Source organism: Anguilla anguilla, chromosome 16, assembly GCF_013347855.1.
Source record: "Anguilla anguilla isolate fAngAng1 chromosome 16, fAngAng1.pri, whole genome shotgun sequence".
Taxonomy (NCBI): domain Eukaryota; kingdom Metazoa; phylum Chordata; class Actinopteri; order Anguilliformes; family Anguillidae; genus Anguilla; species Anguilla anguilla.
The window spans coordinates 35,831,553-35,857,390 of record NC_049216.1 but is presented as its reverse complement, the minus strand read 5'-3'; the positions used below and the strand labels follow the sequence as shown (position 1 = coordinate 35,857,390).

Here is a 25,838-nt window from a genome sequence, read left to right as displayed (position 1 = left end):
TAACTGATGGACACGTTGGCGAAGCAGTGGGTGATAATGTTTATCATTGACATTGGGAACTAGGGTATGTCTACTGTTTCAAAAAGTGTCTTTACAAAAACAAAGGTTATTTATTTAAAAAAAAATCTATTGTGGTTAAATCAAGAAAAAAAACATGTATTCTGCGTTTTTTTCTTTTCAACACTTAATTCATCTTTTGTTTGTGTTTTTTTGTTCTTTTTCTTATTTTATTGTGTTGGGGAAAAATGGTTTACTAAGGTGCTTTGAAAACTCTATGTAAAATCCACTGACGGTGTTTAAACTAGGAAGTGTCATTATGGGTTGACTTTATGTTCTAATTGGTCATTGAACACAAATGGCACCTTTCACTCGACAGAAATAGCCAATATGAAAGGATTTTCCACTGTGTTACTGTTGAAATCTGCGACGGCCATAACATTAATTTATGTGGATTTGGAGCGCAGTCATTAATGTTACCGTTGAACGCTGGGAAATGTCACAAATGAAGTCCGCTGATAACATAATATCTGATTAGGCCTGCCAGTCAGAGGGATTAGGCACAGGTGTACGCTCGGCTTGTAATAGAATGGGAGCACAACCTAAAGACAACGGTCCCCGCAAGAATGAGAAAGCTGACATTTAATTAAATGGCACATTAAAACCATTTCTCAGAAAAAACAGAAAAAAAGAATGGATAAAAAGGCAGGTTTTGAATTGATGAACAGACGCGCGCCTCCCTCAGACTCTCTCTCCTCGCTGCTCACGGTCGGCTGATTTAATCAGGAGAGTCTGGCGGGGTTCTCGCGGACCTCTGGCCTCTGGCGCGCGGCAGAATGGGGAAGTGAAGAAGGCGTGAACCCTGGAGTCACACCCCCCCCACACACCCCCCCACCCCCCACCACACACCCCCCCACCACACCACACACCCCCCACCCCCCCCCCCCATCCCCCTGCATTTTAACGCGGCGTCTTCTCGCTCGCCGCCCCGCTGGCACCTCTCAGGCGAGCCGCACCTGTGCTGCCGTCCCATCTGCCACCGCAGATGTTGGGGCCGAATCGAGCTCCCGCCGCGTGCCCCGCGTCCCGCGTCCCGCGGCCCCGCCCCCGCCCCTATACCCGCCCGCATAAAGACGGCTGCCCCCCCCCCGCCACCCTGTCACGGGTACGCCTGAGACCGCCGCGACCCCTGATATCGGGGGTGTCAGCTTCATGGCGACCGTCGCCAGGGGGAACACAGAAGGCGGGAGAGGAGCCCTGTGGCGGGCGGGACGGGGGCGGGTCACCGTCCGAGATTATTTATGAGCCACTTCGCGGATGGGGGGGAGGGGCACAGAGTGTGTGGGTGGGGTGGAGTATAACTGCCCCCACCCCAAGCCCAGTGCATCGGCCGCCATTTTAATCAGCACGCCTCGGTGCATCGATTCAGGATCCAGGGACCAGGGAAGGTTCTAGAAGCATGGGAGAGCCAGGGGGAGAGCGGAGAAATAATGAATTTAAAAAATGAAATATGCAGTGCAAGGGTGGGACTTCCTGCTGCAAAGCACTCGGGAGGAGACGAGCCACTTCGCTTATTATTTCACATTTTTTAATTTCCCCTGACCATAATGGCGAACATCTAGAGAGATCACACTTTTTCATTTGGCCCAATTTTACTGAGTTATCATTCTCTCTAATAAAATCAGATTAGAAGAACAGGGGACAACAGACAGCGGCCAAACCGAGCCGCTCGGTACGCTGTCTGCAGGCCCTCCACACAAAACATTAATAAAATGAAATAAATAATTAAGTTTTTAAAAAAAGAAGAAAAAAAATTTGCCTGCTCCGGTCACCATGGAAACTGGTGACCTTGAATTGCATGAGCGGAGTGAGTTCGGAGAGGCCTTCGGTTTAAGCTGTTTGCTCCTGTTAAACAGTCAGATTCATCAGCCATCAGGTGGGCAGCCAGCTTTTTACAGTCTTTGAAAAATGTGTCCCTCAATATGATGACAGCAGAGATTATTATTATTATTATTATTATTATTCCAATACGTATGGGTAATTTAATACTGGAGTCACTTCAACATCATAGCAAAAAAAATTACATGACTAAAATTTGTAAATGAGGCTAAAATTTTAAAATATGAAAATCTGTGTTAAAATATGATCAACTAATAAACAATTGTCATTTTCAAAAATGAGTAAATGGTTAAAAAACAGGCAGTGAGTCCATTAATACGCAATGAGCTGATAGACAGTGCTGGAGTCAGCGTGTTCTACAGCAGATACTGCACATGTAGCATTTATAATTTATGTTTTTTAGCGACAGAAACATAATTCTAACAACCACATGGAGGCTAACGGTGATTTATCAGTGAAACGTTGCGTTGTAGTGTCAGTATGGTGGTGAACAGTGATCTGGAATTGACCACACTCACAGCGACGGGAGTGATGCAGAGCAGCTCCATTAACATTCATCTGATCCAACCCGGGGGTGAGTGTGATCTCTTACACCGGGATAGGTGTCGCCTAGTGTTGGTAACCATGGTGAAATTTGAATCTGTGGTGGGGGTGGGGGTGAGGGGGGGGGCTGATATATGCTTCCTTGGGTAGGGAGGAGGGGGGGTAAATGAGTGGGGAGGTTGTGCCGGAGTATAAGGTTAGATGTTGCATTGAACTGGTATTGCATTCAGATGGAAGGGAAGCTCTATGAATAAGATAATTAAATTTGCATACTGCTTGCATGGTTACCCTGGTTAAGCTGGCTAGTGTTTCCCTGGTTACCCTGGTTAAGCTGGCTAGTGTTTCCCTGGTTACCCTGGTTAAGCTGGCTAGTGTTTCCCTGGTTACCCTGGTTGAGTTGGTTTGGCCGGCCGGCTCCCTGAAGCGGAGCATATATATCGGTACAGCCCCCCCCCCCCAGTGCCCGGGGCGGTCTCGGCGTGCAGACTGTGCCGTAGGAGGAACGCCGTGGTAAACGCTCCCAGAGCGCGCTCCGCGGATGCCCAGAAGGAGGCGTGTTCACGCTGAAGCACTGACTGCTGCTCGTGATCATGGCTGATCCTCAGCCCTGCTAGCTTCACCTGCGCTAGCCTGAGAACAGCTTCATGTGAACCCACACACACACACACACACGCATGCTCATAAACGCACGCACACCCACATGCTCACAAACACACACACACGCACACACACACACACACACACGCACACACACACACACGCATGCTCATAAACGCACACACGCACACGCACACACACACACACGCATGCTCATAAACGCACACACACACACACGCTCACAAACACACACACACGCTCACAAACACACACACACACACACGCACACGCACACACACACACACACACGCACACGCACACACACACACACGCATGCTCATAAACGCACACACACACACACGCTCACAAACACACACACACGCTCACAAACACACACACACGCACACGCACACACACACACACACGCACACGCTCACAAACACACACACACACGCATGCTCACAAACACAAACACAGACGCATGCTCACACACACACAGAATGAAAAAAAAACATCCCTTCACGCCACGCCGATCCGTGTAATTACACGCAGATATGCGTGTGCACATGCGTGTGTGTGTAAAAATAATAGTGTTCTCACGTGCTGCACATGCATAAACGTGGTACGCCAGCATGGCTCCGGACCATTCCCCACACTGTCGCCCATCTCACCTCCTGACCAATGGCAACTCCTCAGCTCCCCCATGTGACTTCCTGCTGGTCCCATATCATCCTTACATGGAGTTTAGAACTTTGGTAAACCATTGTTCCCCCAGCAGCCCATGCTCTGTGTTCCATAGTGTGTGTACTGCGAGGGGGTGGATCCAAACGCAAGTCTTCAAGCTCCCTGGCGATTGGAAAAAGGAGAGAATTCCGCCATTTAAAATTTTTTTTTTCTTTCTTTTTGATTAATATGGTGAATTCTGGTGATAACATTTCTGGTCTGTTATGTCTCATTTTGTTAACAGCCCAAGTTTTGGGTGGGCAGTTGGATTTCTTTTTTTTTCTTTTCTTTTTTTTCTTTTTTTTGAGAGGGAATGCTGTTCTAGTGGTAGATTTATATAAAATACATTTTGAAAATAAAATGGAATAAAAAACACAAAAAAACAAAAACAAAAAACTTTTTAAATTTTGATTTTACATGTGCCAACCTGTTCTAAAAATGGAAACAATGAAACATGCAGTGAGAGAATAAGACATTGATTTTCATGTACACATACTTTCATGACCTTTAAAAAAATGAAGATCGATTATATAGAAATCAGAGTTTGTAGTTCATACACAAAAATAAGGTTATAAATAAAATATTGTTGTTTTTTCTGTATCATCTGGTGATTATTTTATGTCTGTGAGAGTGAGTGATTTTGGTTACTGCATGCATGGATGTAGGTTATGGGCAGGGCAGGTTGTTACTAATGTGACACTCAGTAGTAAATTGCTTGAGAGTTATGTAATATAATGACCTGCATTTTGCTGTTAGTGCCACTATCACAGTTTTAATCTCCTAATTACAACAATTGACAGTGTGGCACGTAATGAGGTGGTATTCCTGTGAATGGTTAACAGTTCAGTGTGGGTGTAATTATCACATTAACCACTTCAGTATGTTGTTTTGTCTTGGCAAATTAACCTCCTAGACAACATAGACATCAATGTATAGGGTAGCAGCATCTGTTATTATCAAAACCTTTTATGGGGAGGCATTGTTTTCTCACAATGTCTGGCTATTATGTTTTCTTCCCTTGTTTTTATTTCAGTTCTTGCAATGTTATTGGTCACTATATGTATTTGTGTAAATGACAACACTGATCATGTTTAACTACAGTGCACTTATGCCCCCTTCTCTGCATTCATTATCTAATCTACCTTTCTCCATTATTTAATCTACCTTTCTTCATTATCTAATTTACCTTTCTTCAGCTCTGAAAAGCAAACTTTCCTCACCGTCTGAGTTGCCCCAAGGTGTGAGTGTGTGAGAGGATGGTGTGTGTGCCCTACGATGGACTGGAAAACTGTCCGGGGTGTATTCCTGCCTCTCGCCCAATGCATGCTGGGATAGGCTCCAGCACCTCCCGTGACCCTGACCAGGAATAAGCAGGTATAGACAATGGATGGATGGAAGGAATCTTTCCCTCCATGAACTATCAGCTGTTCCATCATCAGGCGGTTAAAGGATTAAAGGTATTGATTCGACGAGTTTTAGGACTTAGAGTAAAAGCTGCAGACGGCCTGTTTCGATTGTAAAAACGGAAATCTCTCCATCTTTCTGTCACAGGGGAATGTGACTGCAGTCCAAGCCCGTGTGTGTGTGTGTGTGTGTGTGTGTGTGTGCGCAGTCGTACTCATACTGCAAAATTTAAACCCGAACCCCCAGGTGGGGTGGGGAGGAGAATCGGCTGCCTCAGGAACTGCCTCATGTCTCGCCTGTGGCAGGATTTTTAAATGGACTCATTTTATTGATAGGGGTTGTAGCACTATACGGGTCTTTTTACCTGTGGGGCTGGGCGAAACCCAGGACATCATGGGATGGTTACAAAGAGCTCTACGCAAAACTGATATGTAAAATACATAATCAAAGATCAGATATAATTATAATCACAAAAACAACGCAGGAGAGACCTGTCGAAGTAGCCTGTGTTTGGGCCAAGAGGGTGACTCAGATCTAAGCCCCTCTCTTGCCTGTTGCTCACCAACGAGAGCGCACAAAGGTTAATATTTTAAATGCACTCGACTATTCATGGCAAGGTTTATCGGATTTAAGATCAATTAATCATCACAATCAGATTTTAATGCCGAATAATCCGTCTGGGGTGAATTGTTCCGACGTGGCTGAGTGGGAAATGACAGAGTGGAGGGTAAATCTGTGTATTAAACATTACTGTCATCCACAGCCTATCATTAACGATGGGATAGTTCATTACTTACAGACGCTGTCCCAAGTATGTAATTTAATTAATGCAAACGAGAAGCTAAACGAACGTGTGACCTTGTGTCCTAATCAGAGGAAAGAGAACCCCGGCCTTCCCCCTGTCGGCTGGCTTTATTTGGGGGTACATTCACAAGGATGGGGGGGTGGGGGGGGGGTGAACTGAGTTAACCCTCGTGTTGTCTTCATGTTATGCATGCACCCTGTGTCCACAGGGTCAAAAATGACTCCCCCCTCTGAATAAGCCTCTTCTTTAAATTTGAAACCATAAGTCAATATTATTCATGGATAAACGGCCTGTCACTCTATATTTCTAAACCACTCATATTTACTACAAAACACACATCATAATTGATTTTTTTTTTCTGTAATAGATATGTTATACTTCATTAACTTTGATTATGACATTTGATTTCATAAATGCAGGATTAAAAAGGCTCATGAGAAAATCTTTGTATCTTGATGCTGTAACGGTTTTATTGAGATATAAAAAAAGGCAATATTGAACTTTTTCTAATGGTACGGTCACCCCAGGAAAAGTCATAAAATTTAATGCTGAAAAAATCACATTTTTGTTCTCAGTGCTGCTAAACTCAGGACAGAGTTATTTTGACCCTCAGGACAACGGAAGGGATGAACAGGGAAGACTGGATGAGGAAGAGGAGGATGACTCCAGCGTGGAGTGTGGTGACAACTGCCCTCAGCAAACTACAAGCTCCTCCCACTGAAAGGACTGCTGTTGGGCTATTTTAGTCCAGTGGTTCCCAGACCTGTCCTCAGGTATGCACAGCCAGATCTAGGGTATTAATGTGTTCCAACTAAAGCGCCTCATGCAGCTGATCAACTGCTTGGTTAGCTTTAGCAGGTGTACTTCAGGTGGAACACATCAAACACCTGGATCCTGCTGGGGGTACCCAACGAGAGTATTGGGAACTATTGCTCCAGTCACATGAGTTAGTCCACACTGCAAAAAAAATGTCTGTTTTAAGTGTTTTAGCTTTGTAATGAGACTTAAAATCTTTTTTTTTTTCTTCTCAAATAGAAAATATTACCTTGTTTGAAGTTACTGTTTGCTTGACAAGTGAAATTTTCTTACCCCTTTGGCAAATCTTGAAATGAGTCAAACTGTGTCACCTCATTGGCAGTATTTTTAACTTAGCAAAAAAGTAAAAGAAATTTTAAGTGTAAATATGACTAACATACTTATTATTTGGCTCTTGCAGTGCACCTCCTGGTTTTCTGTGCCTCTCCAAACACTGGCACACTTCCGATACACAACATACTTTTTGTAAAACACCAAATAACCAGGACGGTAATGGGGACCAAGTAGCCTGAAGGTATCAGTTACACAGACCTGAAGCGAGTACCCTGAAAAGTCAGCATGTTAGCAGGATCCAGCAAACCCCCCCCTCCTCCTCCTCCTCCCCCTCCCCAATTACATTTCTCCTAATTACCCAATTTGAAATGTTCCCCTGCATGTGGAATGTTCCATACTGCACTGTGACTCAGGTTGCCAGTGGCCCATGGTTCTGAGCAGGACTGCCCAACCTTGTTCCCGGAGATCTACCGTCCTGTAGGTTTTCATTTAAACCCTAATCTGGCTCACCTGACTCCTCTAATTAGCAGATTGATGAGATCTCTCGCTGTTGAGTGAGGTGTGGCTTTGTTAGGGTTGGACTGGAAACCTTCAGGGTGGTAGACGGTAGAGCTCCAGGACCAGGGTTGGGCAGGGGAGAGAGGCCACTCAGAAGGGTCTGCATGAGGGAGTTTGCAGGGCTGCTGTTGGCTCTAGCAGTCGTTTCTTCACCGTCTCGGTCCGTGAAGTAATGTGTGTCATTTTAAAGGTCAACAAACAATTTGCTTTTTTTTTTTTTTTTTTACAGTATGTTTAACATTTTCTCTTTGCCAAATAACAAAAAATGAGGGAATTTCAGTCATAATTATTTTTATTTTTTTTTGGGGTGGGGGGAGGTGGGGGTGCAGACTGACTATGGGGGGGGGGGGGGTACATGATTATTTCTGTGTGTATTTGGGGGGGGGGGGTGGTTAATGTCAGGTTCTTTATATTTCATGCATATCTCCTGAAGGGGGGGTGGGGGGGGGGGGTTGTGGTTTGGGGTTGGATCCCCAACCTTTGACTGTATCTCCGACTTCAGTTATATTTCATTCTGGCAAAAGTTGTGTTCCAACAGCATCACACAGACAGAGTCAGTTTCTGTTTGCTGCATTCCCTCAAAGCAGGGTTCAAACCAAAGAGAAAGAGAGGGAGAGAGGGACAGAGAGAGAGAGAGAGAGAGAGAGAGAGAGAGATGGGGAGGGAAAACAAATCAAAAGAGAGGAAAAGTAAGCTGACTTTAGTTGAGGAATAAAAAGCCGGGTAGGGTATAATGCTGCACTTGTCAAACGGGAGTGTAATTCTTCCTGCTGTGACAGACCCTGCACTGCTGCCGTTAAAAAAGAAGACAGCGCAATAAATAAATAAATAAACACGTAGCAGAAAGCACAGCTCGACAAAAGTGGAGAGAAACGAATAGCATTAAAAAAGTGCATCATTTCATTCCTTCCTTCTTTTTTTAAAGAGAGAGAGAGAGAGAGAGAGAGAGAGGAAGTGAGACGTATTGTCTCTGCTTATTAGAACTCCTGCTGTGCCGGGCGGGGGCTGTCAAAGCTTCAGAGTGTGACTGAAATAGATCCCAGTAAGAGGGGGGGGGGGCAGGAGGGGGGGGGGGGGGGGGGGGGAGAGAGAAGAAACAAGACAATGTTGACAAGGGGCTTAGCGCTGATGGTGGAGACAGGTGGTCTGTTATCCAGAGGATGCAGGAGCCTGTCGCTAGCGAGGACCGCGCTGGCGTTCTCTCTGGGACAGCGTTTGGGTGCTCTCTCAGGAGGCATGCTGGGAGAGTTTTTACTTTCCTTCTTTTTTTTGGGGGGGGGGGGGGGGGGGACAAAAGCAGCCCGAGAGTGGCACCGGAGGGGATGTGAAACAGAGGATTGTGGGCCTGGAAGCAAGAGATGACTGATAGCCCGTTGTTTGCTGTGCAGTTTGTGTTTCTTTAAAAATATATTTTTAGACATATATCTTAAACAGCCCCCATCCGCGCTGTTTGGGGATGACTTTTCAAATGTTCCTGGCAGGGTGCTTCCTTACTGTGGTGCTGAAACCGCGGGAAGCCATACGGATATTTTTGAGAGATGAACATCGCCTTTAAAAATACCTGTGTGCATATTCCAGTGTGATAAGAACTTCACAGGTGAGTGCTGCATTCACTTTCAGCTTTCCACGAGGAAATTTGTAGAAAAGCAAAGGAGGCATTCATTGAAATGGCTGACATGACTGCTCTGAACTAATCTTTCTTAGGATCAGAAGCAGCAATGGAGAACTAATGGCTGACCTTGCTGAAGAACAGCACACCCAGTGGCCTGTTTTGGAACTGTTTCTGCAGTAAACTATCCCAGCAGCCTCAGCAGTAAACTATCCCAGAGGCCTCTGCATTCAGTCACAAGGGAAATGTGGATCACAATGGATCAGCATTTCTGAATCCAGAGCACAGGTAAGCCAATCCTCTTCACTGAAACAAGTGCTCTGTATCACAATCAATACATGTACAGCATCAGATCTTAAGAAATGTATTTACATGAGTTTTTATGAAACAGCTTTGTGGTTTATTTAAATAAATAGCGTTTGTTTTTAAACATGTATGTTGCTTGGTTCCTTATTTATTGTCATGCAATCCCCAAAGCAGCAACCTGTGCTGTTTCCCCTACAAGGGGACACCATGTTTGAGTGTTTGCACACACGCATGTTTGAGTGTTTGCACACACGCATGTTTGAGTGTTTGCACACACGCATGTTTGAGTGTTTGCACACACGCATGTTTGAGTGTTTGCACACACGCATGTGTTCCCATGCACATAAGTGGGTTCTTGTGTTCAGCCTCATTTGTATATGTATGTTTGCATGCGCGGTCTGTTTGTGCTTCGTTTCCAATGTGCGGTCTGTTTGTGCTTCGTTTCCAATGCGCGGTCTGTTTTTGCTTTGTTTCCAATGCGCGGTTTGCCTGCTTGTGTTTCTATGTGCGGTTTGCCTGCTTGTGTTTCTATGTGCGGTTTGCATGGCGTTGTTTACGAGGTTTTCACGCGTGCCTTTGCATGTGCTTCTTTGCATGCACAGTTTGTTTCCATAGTTTTTAATGCGTGGTTTGTCTGTACGGTTTGTTTACATGGTTTGTTTTGTGGTCTGTTTGTGCGTTTTTGTACGTGCGTGTTTGCATGTGTGTGTTTGTACGTGCGGTTTGCATGTGTGTGTTTGCACAGTTTGCATGCGCGGTTTGTATGCGTGTGTTTGCATGCACAGTTTGCATGCGCGGTTTGTATGCGTGTGTTTGCGCTGCGCTTCCTGTCCAGGTGAGCGTGCTTGTCCGTCCGCGCCGCGCCGTGCCACCGCTCTCTTCCTGCGGCCTTCCTTAACGGGAGCCAATCACAGCCGTGTTCCGCTGCTCGCCGTGGTTCGGGATAACAGGCTCCTGCAGAGAGCACACCTGATCTCCCTGGCACTCCGACGCCAGTCTGGATTCCAGTGGAACCCTGGCAGTGAAAAACCCTCAGTGTGTAAAACATAACTAAACACAAGCTGCAATTAGACTGGTCGTTATGGGAGAACGCAGGACTAAACCATGGCAAGGACAACGGTTTGCCCCCCTCCTCTCCTCTCCCCTCCCCTCCTCTCCTCCTCTCCCCTCCTCTCCTCCCCCCCTCCCCTCCTCTCCTCCTCTCCTCTCCCCTCCTCTCCCCCCTCCCCCCTCCTCCCCCCTCCTCTCCTCTCCTCTCCCCTTCTCCTCTTGTCTTTGCCAGAAAATTTTTGGCTTTACGGGTTTTTGTTTTTTGGTTTTTTTTATTTTCCGGCATCAGGCGGGGCGGTGATGTTTGGGCCCCACGCAGAGCTGGCTCGGTGACCGCGTGTTCGCAGCGTGCGGAATGAAAATGAGAGGATTCCGCACACCTGTTCTCCATTACGGGGAGCCCAAACAGGCGGGAGACGGCGGGCACCGCCGCCCTTAAATCTTTAACACACGCAAACAGCGGGCAGCGGGCAGCGGGCAGGCCTCGGCTCCTCTGCCTATCGCTCGCAGCGCTATTTCTTGTTTTTCTTCTTTCGCTCGATACCGTTTCATCTTCATAATTCATTATTCATTCCCAGTCTTGACAGGTTTGCTTCATAAAACCATGTCTGCTTAAAGGGAAGTTTCCTTTTTTTTTTTTTTTTTGCGCTATTCGGAGTCCTGACAAGATGTTTGTAGCAATTACCTTTTGTCGTGTTTTCATGGTATTTATTTTTATGTGACCTAATTCAAAATGCATTCATATATGCAAGGACTGTAGCAGACACTTATATCTATTTGTATAGATACATACATGGATATGGGTCGTGCTGTCCATTTTACAAACACAATTGTTGTATTTTTAAATGTTTTAATGGTAATTCATATGCTGTTTTAGCCTCTTAAAAGCTGTTTATTTTTGCTGTTTCTCCTTATTTTGAAGGTTTTGTCTTAAATCTGTTTAGTGACATTACTTGCCTATTTTCTGTGACTTTGTTTCAGTCTTTCGTTTGTGGTAAAGATGCACACATTTGTTGTTTTCATCTTTCGAAAATATCGAAAGAGTAAACAGTCACATGCTAGATGCCTTTTCAATCTCCTCGTACATTTTGTTTCTTATGCGTAAACAAATTAAGTGTCAACTCTTGATAATTTTGCCACAAAATTGTCTTGGGAAATGTAACATGGTTGTAATGCATGTATTCAAGTAGAAAAAGGCATATGGTTTTATGTAACCTAATGGGCTACTTTTGAACATTCAATATTGCTGGTGGATTCCATCATAAAATACTTCTGTCACACAGAGCTACAATTCAACAGAGAGAAAAATGTCCCATTCTTACAGAAGAATGGAGTTGGACTCCCGCTGTAGGTTCAAATATTCTTTTCATGTGTGTTCAAATGTATTTCTGATTCCTTCAAATCATTTGAAAGAAATGATTTGTCAAATATTACTTGCATGGACATGCCCGCATGCGCGCGCACACACACACACACACACACACACGCACACATGCACAAACGCACAAAGCACACACACAGGCAAACGCGCGCGCACACACACACAAACGCACACACATGCACACACACAAACAAATGTACACATGCACAAACAAACACGCACACACACACACAAACACACACACATTTAAAATAAAGTGCTTCTACTTGCCAGGCGCAGTTTGAAATGAAGGTAGTGCCACGGGATGGAAAGCTTCTCTCTCAGAAATATAGTATATCTCACTGCTATGAGCGCACTCTGCATTTCGGATATGGTAGTGCAGAGCTCTCTCCCAAAGCAATTCATTAGAATTACCTTTCCAGCAGAAAAAAAAAGGAATTTTAAGAATTAGTGTCTGCAAAATGATTACTCAGGATATTGAATCTTGCAGGACTCATAATTGGCCATTATTTCGATTCTCCACTCACCCAATAATTATTTAAATTGGTGAGTACATGTTTGGAACATGAACATCAGGCAGCAAATGGGTCCAAGTACGGGAGACCTAAGCAGAGGGGGTTTTTGGACAGCGCCATGCTGATCTGAAATGATTCACTTACGTGCCCAGCTGTATAAATAGATGATGTGTTAAGCACAAACTCGGCTAGCAGCTGCCATACAGAGGCACTGTACACCAAGTCCACGAATACCAACAGCGATTGGCTTTGCTTTCGTGTTCATAAAACACAAGAACGACCTCCAGAACAATTTTTAATTTTTTGTTAAAAGACATCAAACAAGCACACTGAAGATCTAACTAAGAATGTATTGATTAGGTGAAATCATATTTCATTGATGCCTTGGGTTTTTTTGGAGAGGACCGGTGAACAACGTTGGGTCCAGTGGCACCGTGCCCAATAAGGGGGCATATGCCTGCTCAGTTTTTAGAAAGGTGTGTGATTGAATTCTATTCTAAACACCTTTTTTCTGGTGGGGAGAGTGAGACCAGTCCAGGTAGAGGGAAAATGGCTGCCTGTCGGCCATATTATTCCAAAATGGCTGATCCATGTTCATGGATCCTCGTGCCACTGTTATGTCATTATATTCTCATTCTTATTCAGCTACTAATCATATCACAGCTCATCAGGGTTATTTATATAAACAGCTGGCTTGTTGTTTTTGGCAGTTATTCAGCCCAGAGGAAGTAGGTGAATTTGTAAATCAGTGTAAACAGGTACACCTTAAGCTCGCAGTCCATTTTGAAGTGATTAAGCGAAATGTGTCCGGTTCGATAGCTGGTGTGTTTGTGTAACTCCGCAATCGCTCTTTAAAGTGCAGGAGTAAAGACTGATGGACATCCTTTGTGATCTTTTATTTATCGTGGCAGAAGGAGAATACCTCTGGGCCAGAAAGCTACAAGCCGCGCCCACACAGACGTACCCAGTGAGAGAGAGAAGAAAGCAGAACCATCACTACACAAGATGGAGGACGCTCTACCGGTAAGCCCATGAACCTGGAAACAAAACAGTCCTTTCTCTGAACAGTCCTTTCTTTGTAGTGAACTGAGGTTTACCTCTGAGACCTGCTGTTCTATACGGAATCACAGATTTCATTGCCCAGAAATAAATAAAAGAACAGAAGAAGTATGGTCCCACTAGCAGTAGCAAGCAAATGCTACAGCTCAAACTGGTACATAAAAATGAGCAGTATGCTGCTTCCAAAGCAAACAGCACTTTGTGCTGAGGAGGTCTGTACCTCATTATACTGTTTAGGGTCTGTCTCTGGAAAGGGCCTCTGGCCACCATAACAGGCTGTTTGTGATTGGATGATTTTTCAGACTTTCTTTGTTTGTACATTGTCCTCTGGTGTTCGCCTTCATAATAATAATAATAATAATAATCCAAACATAAGAATTCCTGGTATTTGGTCTTTTTCCGAGCACACTGAACCTTTCTGGCTCTGTTCTGCTCCAAAGTGCTCTTCCAAACTGATCAATAGCGATATTGAAATTGATACTGGAATTGATATTGATATTGAAATCAATACTGGAATTGAAATTGATATTGTATGGGCTCTGGTCTGCAGGCATCTCTTCCCCGTTGCCCATTTGCATAATCGCGCGGCAGCCACTCGCGCTCGTGATCGAACACATTCTCCCGTAGTCCTGCTTCAGAAACGCTACAGAAAGCCACCTGGCTGTTTCTGTAGCCAAATCGATTCCCGCGCAGATTCCAGCGGAGGCTGCAGGCTCTGGGTCCAGGGCCTGCAGCGTGTGTCGCCTGAGCGGGGCGCACAATGTGCAGCTAAGGAATTCCAACAGGCTAGAACATCCTACTGCACTGGACACTGAACTTTAAAGGGCCAGTGCACAATTATCCAGTGTTTAGTGCCCAGGTATAAGGGACCGGTTTAGAATGACTCAGTCTCAGTGCCCAGGTGTAAGGGTGTGGAATGATCCAGTCTTGGTGCCCAGGTGTAAGGGTGTAAGTGTAAGTGTGGAATTCTTGGTGGCCAGGTAGCTTCCGATATCTGATACATAATAACATATTGGTTGTGGGCTTCTTTTCATATCTGAATGAATCATATTAAACCTCATGATTTTACAGAGACCGGTGAGCTCGCTCTTTTTCCGGCAGGGTGGGAGGGGGGGACAGATTTTCTTTGTTTTTCTCCTCCAGTGGGGTCAGTGTTTTTCTGGGAGATCCTCTGTGTTTAGAGTAGCCTGGCTGAGCAGTTAGAAATCTGTACATTAAAGAATACATGGAGGTCCGATCCATGTGGAAGCATGGTCACCCTCCAGAACATCACTGTTCCACAGTTTGAAGTACTGTTTGTTTTTTTCCCCTGATCTCCTTGACAACCCAAACAAACCACCCCCCCCCCCCCCCCCCCCCCCCCCCCCCCCCCCCCTCAGGACAGGCTGTGTACCAAGCAGTGGACTGCGTTCTGTTCAGCACACAGCTGACGGGTGCCCTGGGGCAAACCTGATATTTATTGAGTTATTTATTTCTTTTTGGCACCAGTCCTCCTCCTGAAGCGGAACAGAACAACGCTTTCACCACCATGCCAGCAGAGCTCTGAGTCTTATTTACGATACGCAGCTTGCGATACGCAGTCAAAACCAGAGAGTTATAGTCCTGTGTTTTTTTAATTTTATTTAATAATTTATTTTTCATAAAGTTGGCACCCAACATGGGGCCTGAGCTGCGTTTCTGAAGCTCACTTCCTGGTCTTGTTATGAGACGTTGCTCACTAGCGCCAGTGCGGTTGGCTCCAGTATAGGTGTTTCAGCCCCCCCTTTCTATGTGAGTCAATGGCAACAACACGGTCAAAATACAAAGTCAATCATTTTTTTCCACAAGGAAATGTAGTCACGATAGGTGTCTCCCCATATGCCATTTTGTTGAGTTATTGTGCTATTTGGACAAGTCGGTAATATTTTGTGGACGAATCAGTGACAGTTCACATCACTCCCGAGTCACTGTATCTCTCGCGCTTAGTGGACGACCGGACTTCATGTCCCTACTGCGCAATCTCTGGCTCCAATTTGTACAACATGGTGACGCCCATGAACTACACTTCCCAGGCTTCAAAGCCCTTTTCACCAAGCCCATGGAGAGTCAATGGGTGGCGTCACAGAGACTTTGTCCATATGTTTGTACAGTCTATGGGCCTGAGCTTATCCAGTTCCCACTCCAGTGGCTAATCACCAGCAATCGCACACATTCCTACACTAGGGATGGGCGATATATCGCAATGATAAATATAAAATACAATAACTTTCATAACCGCTGTTTGGTATATTGCCTTTCTTGTCACCTTTTTGTCTTTAATTATACCTAGTAAACAACCAAACTTCAGAGACCACATGAAATGCTTCCGGAAAATTCTTCCGCCACTTTTATCTGTTGGGTGGCCGTAAGACAGCCAATCAGCAGCAAGCCCTCGCAGCTGCATGTGTTTAAACAAAAACACATCACATGATCACGTGGAAGCTGTACGACCTTGGTGCTAATTGGCTGTCTTATCAACATCCAAGAGATAACACATTTTTTTTGGTTTGGTTGTTTAGTAACCACATCAGGTATAATTAAAAAGAAAAAATTGAAAGGAGAGGTAATGCACCATATGGTGGCTATAACCACTACTGAATTTGATCATTTTCATCACAATATGTCGCCCATCCCCACACACACACGCACGCACACACGCATGCACACACACACACGCAGATACACACACTGATGTGTTGCGTGTGCATAAGACATTGGTTTTAAGGAAAGCTATATTTCTTTTCCTCATTGTGGATTTAATCAGTGTATTATTCTTGTGTGTGTGCGTGTGTTTATTTTTTTATTTTTAATACTTAATGTGGTGCTCTCGTGAAATGTTCCAGTTTCAAACATGGTGCCACAGAAGATGGCATCACAGATGCCTGCTCAGAAATGAGAAACTGTGTCAAAAGGAAAGTTGGTCTGTTCTCCGCACCACGGCTAACAGGCTATCGTGTGCACTTGAGCGTACATCTGTCCACCAGTATCACTGGCAGTTCTGCTCGCAGAATATTGTAAACTGGCACCGGACTCAAAAAATCACAGCAATTTAACCATTTCATCCCACCGTCCAGCACTACTGCATCTGTGGAAAGATACAAATCTGTTATGTGATATGTTGTACGTGACAAGCTGGTTTCGGGTCAGGTCTCTGTGAAGCAGTTGGCTTATCTGCCTGAAGCTGAACCTTTAGACCGCACCTTTCAGGGACACATGGTTTTGTGCAGGACCCACATTGTGACACTTGGGTATTTTTTCGATGTGATTATTTTATTATACTGGCCAGTTTATACACATATGACACACATACATGCATACGTGAACATATGGATATAAATACAAGATATAGCAAATATGACCCCAATCCTGAGAAATGTGGCTTGTGTTCATGGGTGGGGCACAGCAGCGGTGGGATTTGAACCCGTGACCCACGGCAGGCGTGGGGCGGGTGGCGCTGGGATCGCCGCTCCTCGCTGTCCTGTGCGGCGGGGCGGAGTCGACCGGCTCGGCTCGGCACATATGCTGGTGATTTGTATCATAATTACATTCTGGAATCAATCAGAAGCCTGCTCCACCATCCACTCCGCTCATTAATCCTCCGTGTCATTTATGTTTATCAATTAATCAATTAATCAATCAGACAATTAACAACAATGCGTTTTCCTCCCGCGGGGATGGGTTACAAATGGCCTGGTTCCACAGGCAGAGCTTGTGACTGCTCCTCAAACACGTTTCCTGTTCTTCTAGTCATTTTTATTTGTGGGGTTTTTCCATTTTATTTATTTATTTATTTTTATTCCAGCCAGTAAATATGTTGTCATAAAAAAAAGAAGTGTGCGCGGAGGAGATCAGTGGTCCTTCCCGTGTTCGTTAGGAAGAGGGTGATTAGCTCTTTCCACACACTGTGCAAGATTAATTAGTTCTGTCTAATCATGTGGAGCAGAAGTGAAATTAATTCTTCCCTGGGATTCGCTCGGTGGTGGTTTGTCATGTATACACTCTCCAATAACATCACGGCTGAGAGCGCATTCCAGGAGAGGAACAGCCGTGAGGTGTGGCTGCGGGATTCTGCAGTGCATTATTGGTCATTTCCAGTTCGACCAACCCAGAAATCCTTTCTCTCTCTACTCAGTTGATGTCATACAAAGCATACAGGGCACTTTATTAATTAATTAATTAATTTATTTATTTATTTATTTATTTGAAAATAAAAGCTAAACTGTCCCATCCAACTAATTATATTTTTACTGAGATATTTAATCTCACTATAAATGCATATTCCTTTCAAATACCTAGGTGTTGCCTTGAATAAAATTGCACGTTTATATCATATATTTAATCAATATAAAAAAAGGTTCCCAAAGCCTAATTTCCATATTCACAACCAACAAACCTCTCACAGTTACCAAAATGTATTAAGACCTTTATTTAGTTTTAGTTTTCTAGGTCAATTCTTAAAACAGATCTCATAGAATGCTGCCTGAAGAATCATATACCATGACATGATTCCTGTCTGGTCTCTTTGCTACCAAAGAGCCTTCAAGATTCAGAGCAATTTCCTCCCCTGGACACAAAAATAACCTCACCCACTTACCTCTTGATAATTGTGCCAATCTTATGTCCATCACACTACACTTGGGATGGCCAACCCCGATCCTCTTCAAAGGCGAGCCGCATTGGGATGTCCTAGATTCGCTGGGCTCGCGAGTGCCTGGACCGCCCCTCCAGGGTCGAGATCTCTCTGTGTGACCCTCTGTTCCAGCCATCCCTGCCTCCCTGCGCCCATCACTGGAGCCTCACCGTCCTCCACCTTCACCGCGAAACACACAGAGAGACCTGCGGACGCTAAATCGCTCAAAATGCTTCTGTCCTTCTGTCCAGCACCTCCATGCGCCTTCACTTTTCATTGTGCATGTAGTATATACAGTACAGATGCATAACGCGTACATGCAGTCAGAGGCCACTTGATTTGGTTCACCTGCTTGTTAATCCAAATATCCTGCTCCTTCAAACAAAAAAACGTGCCTGCTGCTCGATATACAGTATACAGCTAGTAGACATGGTGAAGAGGTTTAATTGTTGTTTGATGCTAGTGCCCAATGCCAATGCGCATTCTGAATGAACAAGGGAGTGCTCGTTTACAGACGCAGTTTACAGGTAATGGTGAGAATGGAAATAGAAAAGAAAATCATAATAATAACAGAGCTGGTGAAGGCCGAGACCAAACATCATAAATGGCGAGATATTTGTTTCATTTCACATCCACTGTGCTTGAGTACAGAGCCAAAACAAAAAATTGTGTTACTAATAATTGTGTCTTAATAATTTAGCACTGCACTGTACACACACAGAAACAGAAGCAGACACACGCACACACACACATACACAATGAGCTTCTGGACACCACAGACAATCTGCGAGCTTTCCGCTTTTCCTGTAAAATACTGTTCAAATTCAAAGCCACTCTGTGCTTGAAAAATCAAACATTGTTTTTTGAACACAAATCCAGACTCATTTAGCCTAGCCCTGAAGGGCTCATGTGCCTCGACGTTCCTGCTCTGCTTCAGTCTTCCACAAAAACTTCCAAACAGCAGTAATAATCGCCTTAGCCAAGTCAGTTCAAAGGCCCAGTCAGAGAATTGTGGGTAGGCTTTCTCAAAAAGCCAAGAAGAGCAGGGTGCCGTCTCTCGTTCCACAACATTAGAAGCCCCTACTTTGAGAGGCATTTTGTTTCGTGTGAAGCGAGGTTGGCTGGTGGTTACGGTTTTTTTTCCCACCACCTGTGCACTCCTCTGAGACTGAGTTTGGCTAAGGAAGGCTTCGCACGCTGCTGCCAGACGATGGCACCGAAGAAAATGCCAGACGAGGTTCAAGAGCGCTCAAAGTGTCGTCATTTCTTTAAAAATAATACTTGCTACTTTTGATCTAGCGGACCCAACACCCAGCAGAACATCACCTGTACATCATGTGTTCTACTTCTAAACCAGTTCATGTCACATGCATGCTTAGCGTCCAGGGTGTGAGATGTGGTCTGCAACACTCGACAACAACAATAACAACGTCGTCTCGATTTATTGACTAAAAGGATCAAAAAAATCAGCCTTAGGATTTACGACAGTAACACACAATAAAAGAAGACCAAATACAGCTTGGATTTTTTTTTAATTCATGCTTCCAACTAAATAAAAAAAATAACCCTCAGGCCAGCTCAGAGGATGAAAAAATCTCACTCAGTTCACAAGGCCGTATCCGCTTCCAGTTTCGGCTCAGAGTTTAAAATAAATAAATAAATAAAGAAATAACCGGGAGTGGGTTCTTCCCTTGGACCCTGACGGTAGCAGGAAGCGGGAAGGCAGACAGCAGGCTCATAGGCGTGCTCCAGTCTGCCTCCCGCCTCGGCGTCCACGCGGTGCTGTCACACGGTCTGTTTCTTCTCCGTGTGTTAGGCACAGCAGCTGTGTCTACACACAGTAGATTTTGATAAATACTGCGAGAGGAAGGAAGGAGAACATCTCTCCCTTTCTGTTTCCTTCCGTCACGAACCCTCGCCTGTTAGTCACTCGCCCTGCGTTCTGATCCCCTCTGCGCTCGATAACACCCCCCTCCCCCCCGCCCCCGTCCTCGCTAACCATGCGTTCACTTGCTAAGCCCACCCTGCACACGCTAACCCCACCTGTACCTGCCTACTCTCTCTTACCTCACCTGTGCTCGATAACCTTGTCTTCATTAAATAACCCTCAATAAATGTTTTTTTCTCATGGCAATTCTCCTCCCATAATTTGAGACAAATAAAATTAAATACATTTTGTTCTACTAAAACCTCCTGTTTACTGACGCTCTCCGTGGTGATTTCTTCACCATAGAGAATTGTTGTCCGCAAGAGAGATTTGTAATAGTTAGCTATAGTTATTTTGCTATTTTTCCACTCTTAATGCCTCTACCAAATCTATCCCTCTCCCTGCCTCCCTCCCTCTCCAACCCACCTTCTCACACCTGCTCGATCTCTTCGTGGTGTGCTAAGTTACCCAGCTGGCTGGCTAGCTAGGTTTGTTGTATTACCCCTAGAGCACTATAGTTATCATTTCACTGTCGTTATTTCATTTTGCCTCATTATCAAGCCTCTGTTTGCACTGCAACCGTGCTGAATTTACCGTGTGTATGTGCCCTCCCTGGATGTACAAACGTAGAGGATGAGGTCGAGAGTAACGTTATGGTCTCATTTTTTTCTGTTTCCTAAGAATGATGCATTTCAGAAGAAATGAGTGGCGTTTTGAAAGGCTACACTGGCACGATCAGCACAAACACCCACTTGCGCGGTGACCATTTGCCAAAAACGGGCAGCTTTCAAAAGTATAACCAGAGACTTCTTGGCTTGGCCTAATTCCTGAAACTTGTTGCTGGGGCTGTTTGCCGGTTGAGGCTGCTCTTCGGGCTCACACATACAGGCTGTGTTTGCCCCGTGGCACTCACAGCCATGGAGCCCTCTGCCATTCTCGGTGGGTAGATGTTGCCACGCTAACCATCAGGGCTGCTCAACCCTGTTCCTGGAGATCTGCTATCCTGATGGGTTTTCGTTTCAGCCCTGATTCTACTAATTAACAGCTCAACGAGATCACTGGCTGCTGAATGAAGTGCACTTCACGTTTTATCTCCAGGAGCAGGGTTGGCCATCACTGTTCTAGCTGTTGAATGAGGTGTACTTTGTTAGGGTTTGAGTGTAAACCTAGAGGACAGATCTCCAGGTTCAGGGTTTGGCTGCCCTGCTCTTGCTGTTGAATGAGGTGTGGCTTTGTTAGGATTGGAGTGTAAACCTAGAGGACAGTAGGTCTCCAGGAGCAGGGTTAGGCAGCCCTGCCCTGACTGTTCAATGAGGTGTACTTTGTTAGGTTTGGAGTGAAGACCTACAGGATGGTAGTTCTCCAGGAACAGGGTTGGCCAGCCATGGTGTACATTCGAACATAGCCAATGATGTGAACCATGAATGTTGTGTTGTGAAATACATGAGGGAACGCATTTGAAGCAGGTAAGTGCGCACCATTACACCTGTACCGGAGAGGGCTGAAACAAGTGGGTGTGGCCAGAATGGGGGGCGGGGGGACGGGGGATGGGAGGGGTGAGGGGGGGTTATTTAATCTCATGCAACAACAATAAAACAACAAAAAAAACTCACAAATATTGTCACCATGCATCAATGCCAGGAAGTCTGTTAATTAGTTTTTGGCCCGAAGTCAACCCGATTAATCGTCACCAGGAAGTAATTTGGTTAATTGAGCGATGAGCTTTTGGAGTCGGATTTATATTCAATTTCTTTTTTCAGTGTTTCCTTATTGAATTACACACTTGATTTACGGGTGTATCACATATCCAGTTCAGGACTGACGTAGCCTACAGGGAAAATCAAATTCAGTAGCAGCAGAGACTCACTAATCATATTCACATGATTATGTACACACACATATAATGGGAAATGCAGCATACAACGCAATGGACCACAAACACATGCACACACACTAATTATGTCTCTCTTTCTCTCTGTCTCTCTCTCTATCTATCTCTCCTCCTCTCTATGTCTCTCTATCTCTCTGTATCTCTCTTTCTCTCTCAGAAACACAGACACACACACACACATACACACACAGATAATGTGTTCCAAGATTATTTGCCAATCCTGCATTTGTCACACGTACATCAGATGGCTATAGTTTAGCACAGTGCGAAATACATTCATGTAACGATTTTTACCCGGTGTGTTTAAAAAGTCTTGCACTATTAAACCGGACTGACTTGGTGCCTTGACCACAGTCAGCCAGGGTTCAAGCTGGCCCCACAGTTGGGTTTGAGCTGGCCCATCAGTTGGGTTTGAGCTGGCCCATCAGTTAGGTTCAAGCTGGCCCATCAGTTGGGTTTGAGCTGGCCCATCAGTTGGGTTTGTGCTGGCCCCTCAGTTGGGTTTGAGCTGGCCCATCAGTTGGGTTTGAGCTGGCCCATCAGTTGGGTTTGAGCTGGCCCATCAGTTGGGTTTGAGCTGGCCCATCAGTTGGGTTTGTGCTGGCCCATCAGTTGGGTTTGAGCTGGCCCATCAGTTGGGTTTGAGCTGGCCCATCAGTTGGGTTCAAGCTGGCCCCTCAGTGCTGTTGAGTGGGTTTGAATTAGGCACTGTCAGATGTGCAATTCACGATTTGGCCATTCACAGCCATAGAAAGCTTCAAAGTGCTTGGCCAGCATAGCCTGGAGGTAAGACACAAAGCAGGAGCTGCGGGGGGGGGGGGGGGGGGGGGGGTGTTCCAATTGAGGTGTGAGTGTGGGTCTGTATCTGTGTGTGTTTCAACAGGGATGGCCTGGCATTCTTCATATTCATATGATTCTGTATCTTAAATTGGTATATACACCTGCAGGCATTATGTTGGACACTCTGGGCGGGACATGCCAAAATTGAGCAGAAGTCAGTGTCACTGCTGACTTTAACTTGGTTTAATTATTGATTGATCTAGTGTCTCCACACTAGCTCACAAATATTCCCGTAATAACCAAAGCGGTTTCTTCCTAAAAGATCTTGACAAGCCTGGAGAAGAGAGGGTCTCTCTCTCTTTCAGTAGATACAATATGCAGCTTTCTTTTAGTTAGCAGTCAGTTTGGGCAACTTGGCAAGAAGTCAGTTTGTAGAAATTAGCCAGAAGTGTGCATCTGAGTCCTGCATCTAGGTCTGGCAGTCTGCATGTCATCTCTGGCCTTCTATTCTGCTGTCTTTTGGTTTTTGAATTTTGGTCTTGGATCAGTATTAGGAAGTATTTCACACGGCCTCTGAAGTTTGGATGTTTAATACCTCATCAGGAATAGTTAAAGAGAAAAGAGACACAAAAGACAGACAATATACCACATGGTGGCGATGATCGCTATGGCATTCGATAATTATCGCTGCAGTATACCGCCCAGCCGTAGCCCCGCGGTGACTGGAAGAGGGCCCACTCTCTGGTCCACGGTTCTGGAAGCACAGGTGCATTCTGGGATTGGGGGGGGTCAGAGTTGCGTTGCGGCTGGTCTGTCGCTGCAGAGCTGAATGCTATGACTGTGCAGCACAAGAAGTGGCACATGGCTGTAAGACACATGCACTACAGAAGGATAGAAAAACCTTCAGCTGTGGCAGGGATGGACGGAGATCACAGCACCCTACGCCAAGCCCCCCCCCCCCCCCCCCCCACCCCCCTCTCTAATGTGGGCTGACCGCCAGACGAGGCTAAACCCGAACGAGCCCTGCACTTCCTCCGCCTCAGTCTAACCCTAACCCTAACCCTAACCACTTCCTCCGCCTCAGTCTAACCCTAACCCTAACCACTTCCTCCGCCTCAGTCTAACCCTAACCCTAACCACTTCCTCCGCCTCAGTCTAACCCTAACCCTAACCACTTCCTCCGCCTCAGTCTAACCCTAACCCTAACCACTTCTTCCGCCTCAGTCTAACCCTAACCCTAACCACTTCTTCCACCTCAGTCTTCACCACTTCCTCCGCCTCAGTCTTCACCACTTCTTCCGTCTCATTCTAACCCTAACCCTAACGCCCCCTAACCCTAACCACTTCCTCTGCCTCAGTCTTCACCACTTCCTCCGCCTCAGTCTTCACCACGTCCTCCGCCTCAGTCTTCACCACTTCCTCCGTCTCTGTCTTCACCACTTCCTCCGCCTCAGTCTTCACCACTTCCTCCGTCTCTGTCTTCACCACTTCCTCCGCCTGAGTCTTCACCACTTCCTCCACCTCTGTGAAGGACTTTGAAAGGCGCTATATGTGAGATTAATGGCTGAGGGAGCGGACCCTGCGGGGGAAAGAATGGGCGGAGGGAGTTACTGCTGCAGTGGGTCTGCGCTGCAGAGGAACAGAGAACATGGATGAAACAAAGCAATTAAGCACAAAAGCAGACTCACTGCTCTGACGCCAGATCTGCAGTTTAGCTTTGGTATGCCATCGGCACGCGTGAGGCTGGCAGATCTTCCGCCAGATTCACTCCCGTGTGCAAGCTGTTGAAGGCTCTTTGGGTTGGTGGCGATGGGGGTTAGGGGGGATGTAGTCTTAGGGGTTGGGGGTGGGGTTTTAGTGGTTGAAGGTGGAGTCTTAGGGGGGGTGGGGGTGGAGTCTTACCTGCAGCATACTGTTACTGTTACACACTGAGTGGAGGTCAGAGCACTAAGCTCTGAGTGCTTTCAAACGCATGAAACATTACACATCGCTAGAGTTTCAAACACATGAAACGTTAAACATCGCTATAGTCTCCCACCCCCCCCCGACCGCCCCCGACCCCCCGCACCCCCCCACCCCCCCCCCCACACCTGTCAAAAGCAGAAACTTGACGACCTTTCCCTTCCGGTAAACCACAGAAGTGTGAAATTAGCCGTACTTTGCCACGGTTATTATTCGTATCTAGCTGATCGGTTTCCTTTCTCTTCTCCATTCTTTTCCACCAGCGTTTGAAAATGAACCTCAGGGACGTGTCTGGTAGTACATACTGATCAGACGCCCTGCGATTGGCCCTTGGATGGCAAATGTCTGAAAGTACGGCATGTCCATGGCAGCATGTTGCTCGGGGCCTTTTGGAGGCTATCGCCAAGGCTGTGACGTTGGGATCGCCCACGTCTGGGTGGACGGCTGTCCTTCGCTGTGCTGAAAGACGTTCTGTTCGTTACACTTTCACACTCTGCTCGTCCAGGCCAGGCACGGAAACGCGGTGGAATAAATGAAGATTAAACTGGTGAAATAACGTGTCACCCTCGTTTCCTTCGCCCTTCTGTTCATTCTGCTCATCCTCTGCATCCTCTGCTCAACAGCAGAGCGGGTAATGTGGAGCATTATGCTCACTGGAGCATCTGCTCAGCCATGCACACCTGTGTGTGTGTGGGTGTGTGTGTGAGAGAGAAAGAGTGTGTGCGCGCGTGTGTGTGTGTGAGAGAGAGAGTGTGTGTGTGTGAGTGTGTGTGTATGTGTAAGAGAGATAGTGTGTGTGTGTGTGTGTGTGTGTGTTCGTGTGCATGTGCGAAAGAGAAAGAGTGTGTGTGTGTGTGTGTGTGTGTGTACGCAGCCTCTCCCTATCCTTACACATTCTGCATGGAACAGTCTGGCTGTTAACTGACATTCTCCACAGCACATTTGCTTAATTAAAGTGTAATTTTGTGCGGGGGGTGGGGGGGTGGGGTGGGGGGGGGGGGGGGGGGGGGGGGGGTACTGCATTTAATGCGCTTAATCCTGCGCTCCTGCTCCAGAGTTTGGGAATAAACAGCTTGGAGAGGACAAATATGTTCT

General features: G+C 45.9%; 1 long non-coding RNA gene across 1 annotated transcript; it reads left to right on the top strand.

Annotated features, from left to right (window-relative positions):
• Nucleotides 1-9,448: 9,448 nt before the first annotated feature.
• LOC118214991 lies at nt 9,449-25,287 on the top strand. The gene is made up of 3 exons (XR_004762743.1): nt 9,449-9,512; nt 13,388-13,499; nt 25,007-25,287. It is a non-coding gene; the product is annotated as an uncharacterized LOC118214991 (long non-coding RNA).
• The last annotated feature ends 551 nt before the right edge of the window (nt 25,288-25,838 follow it).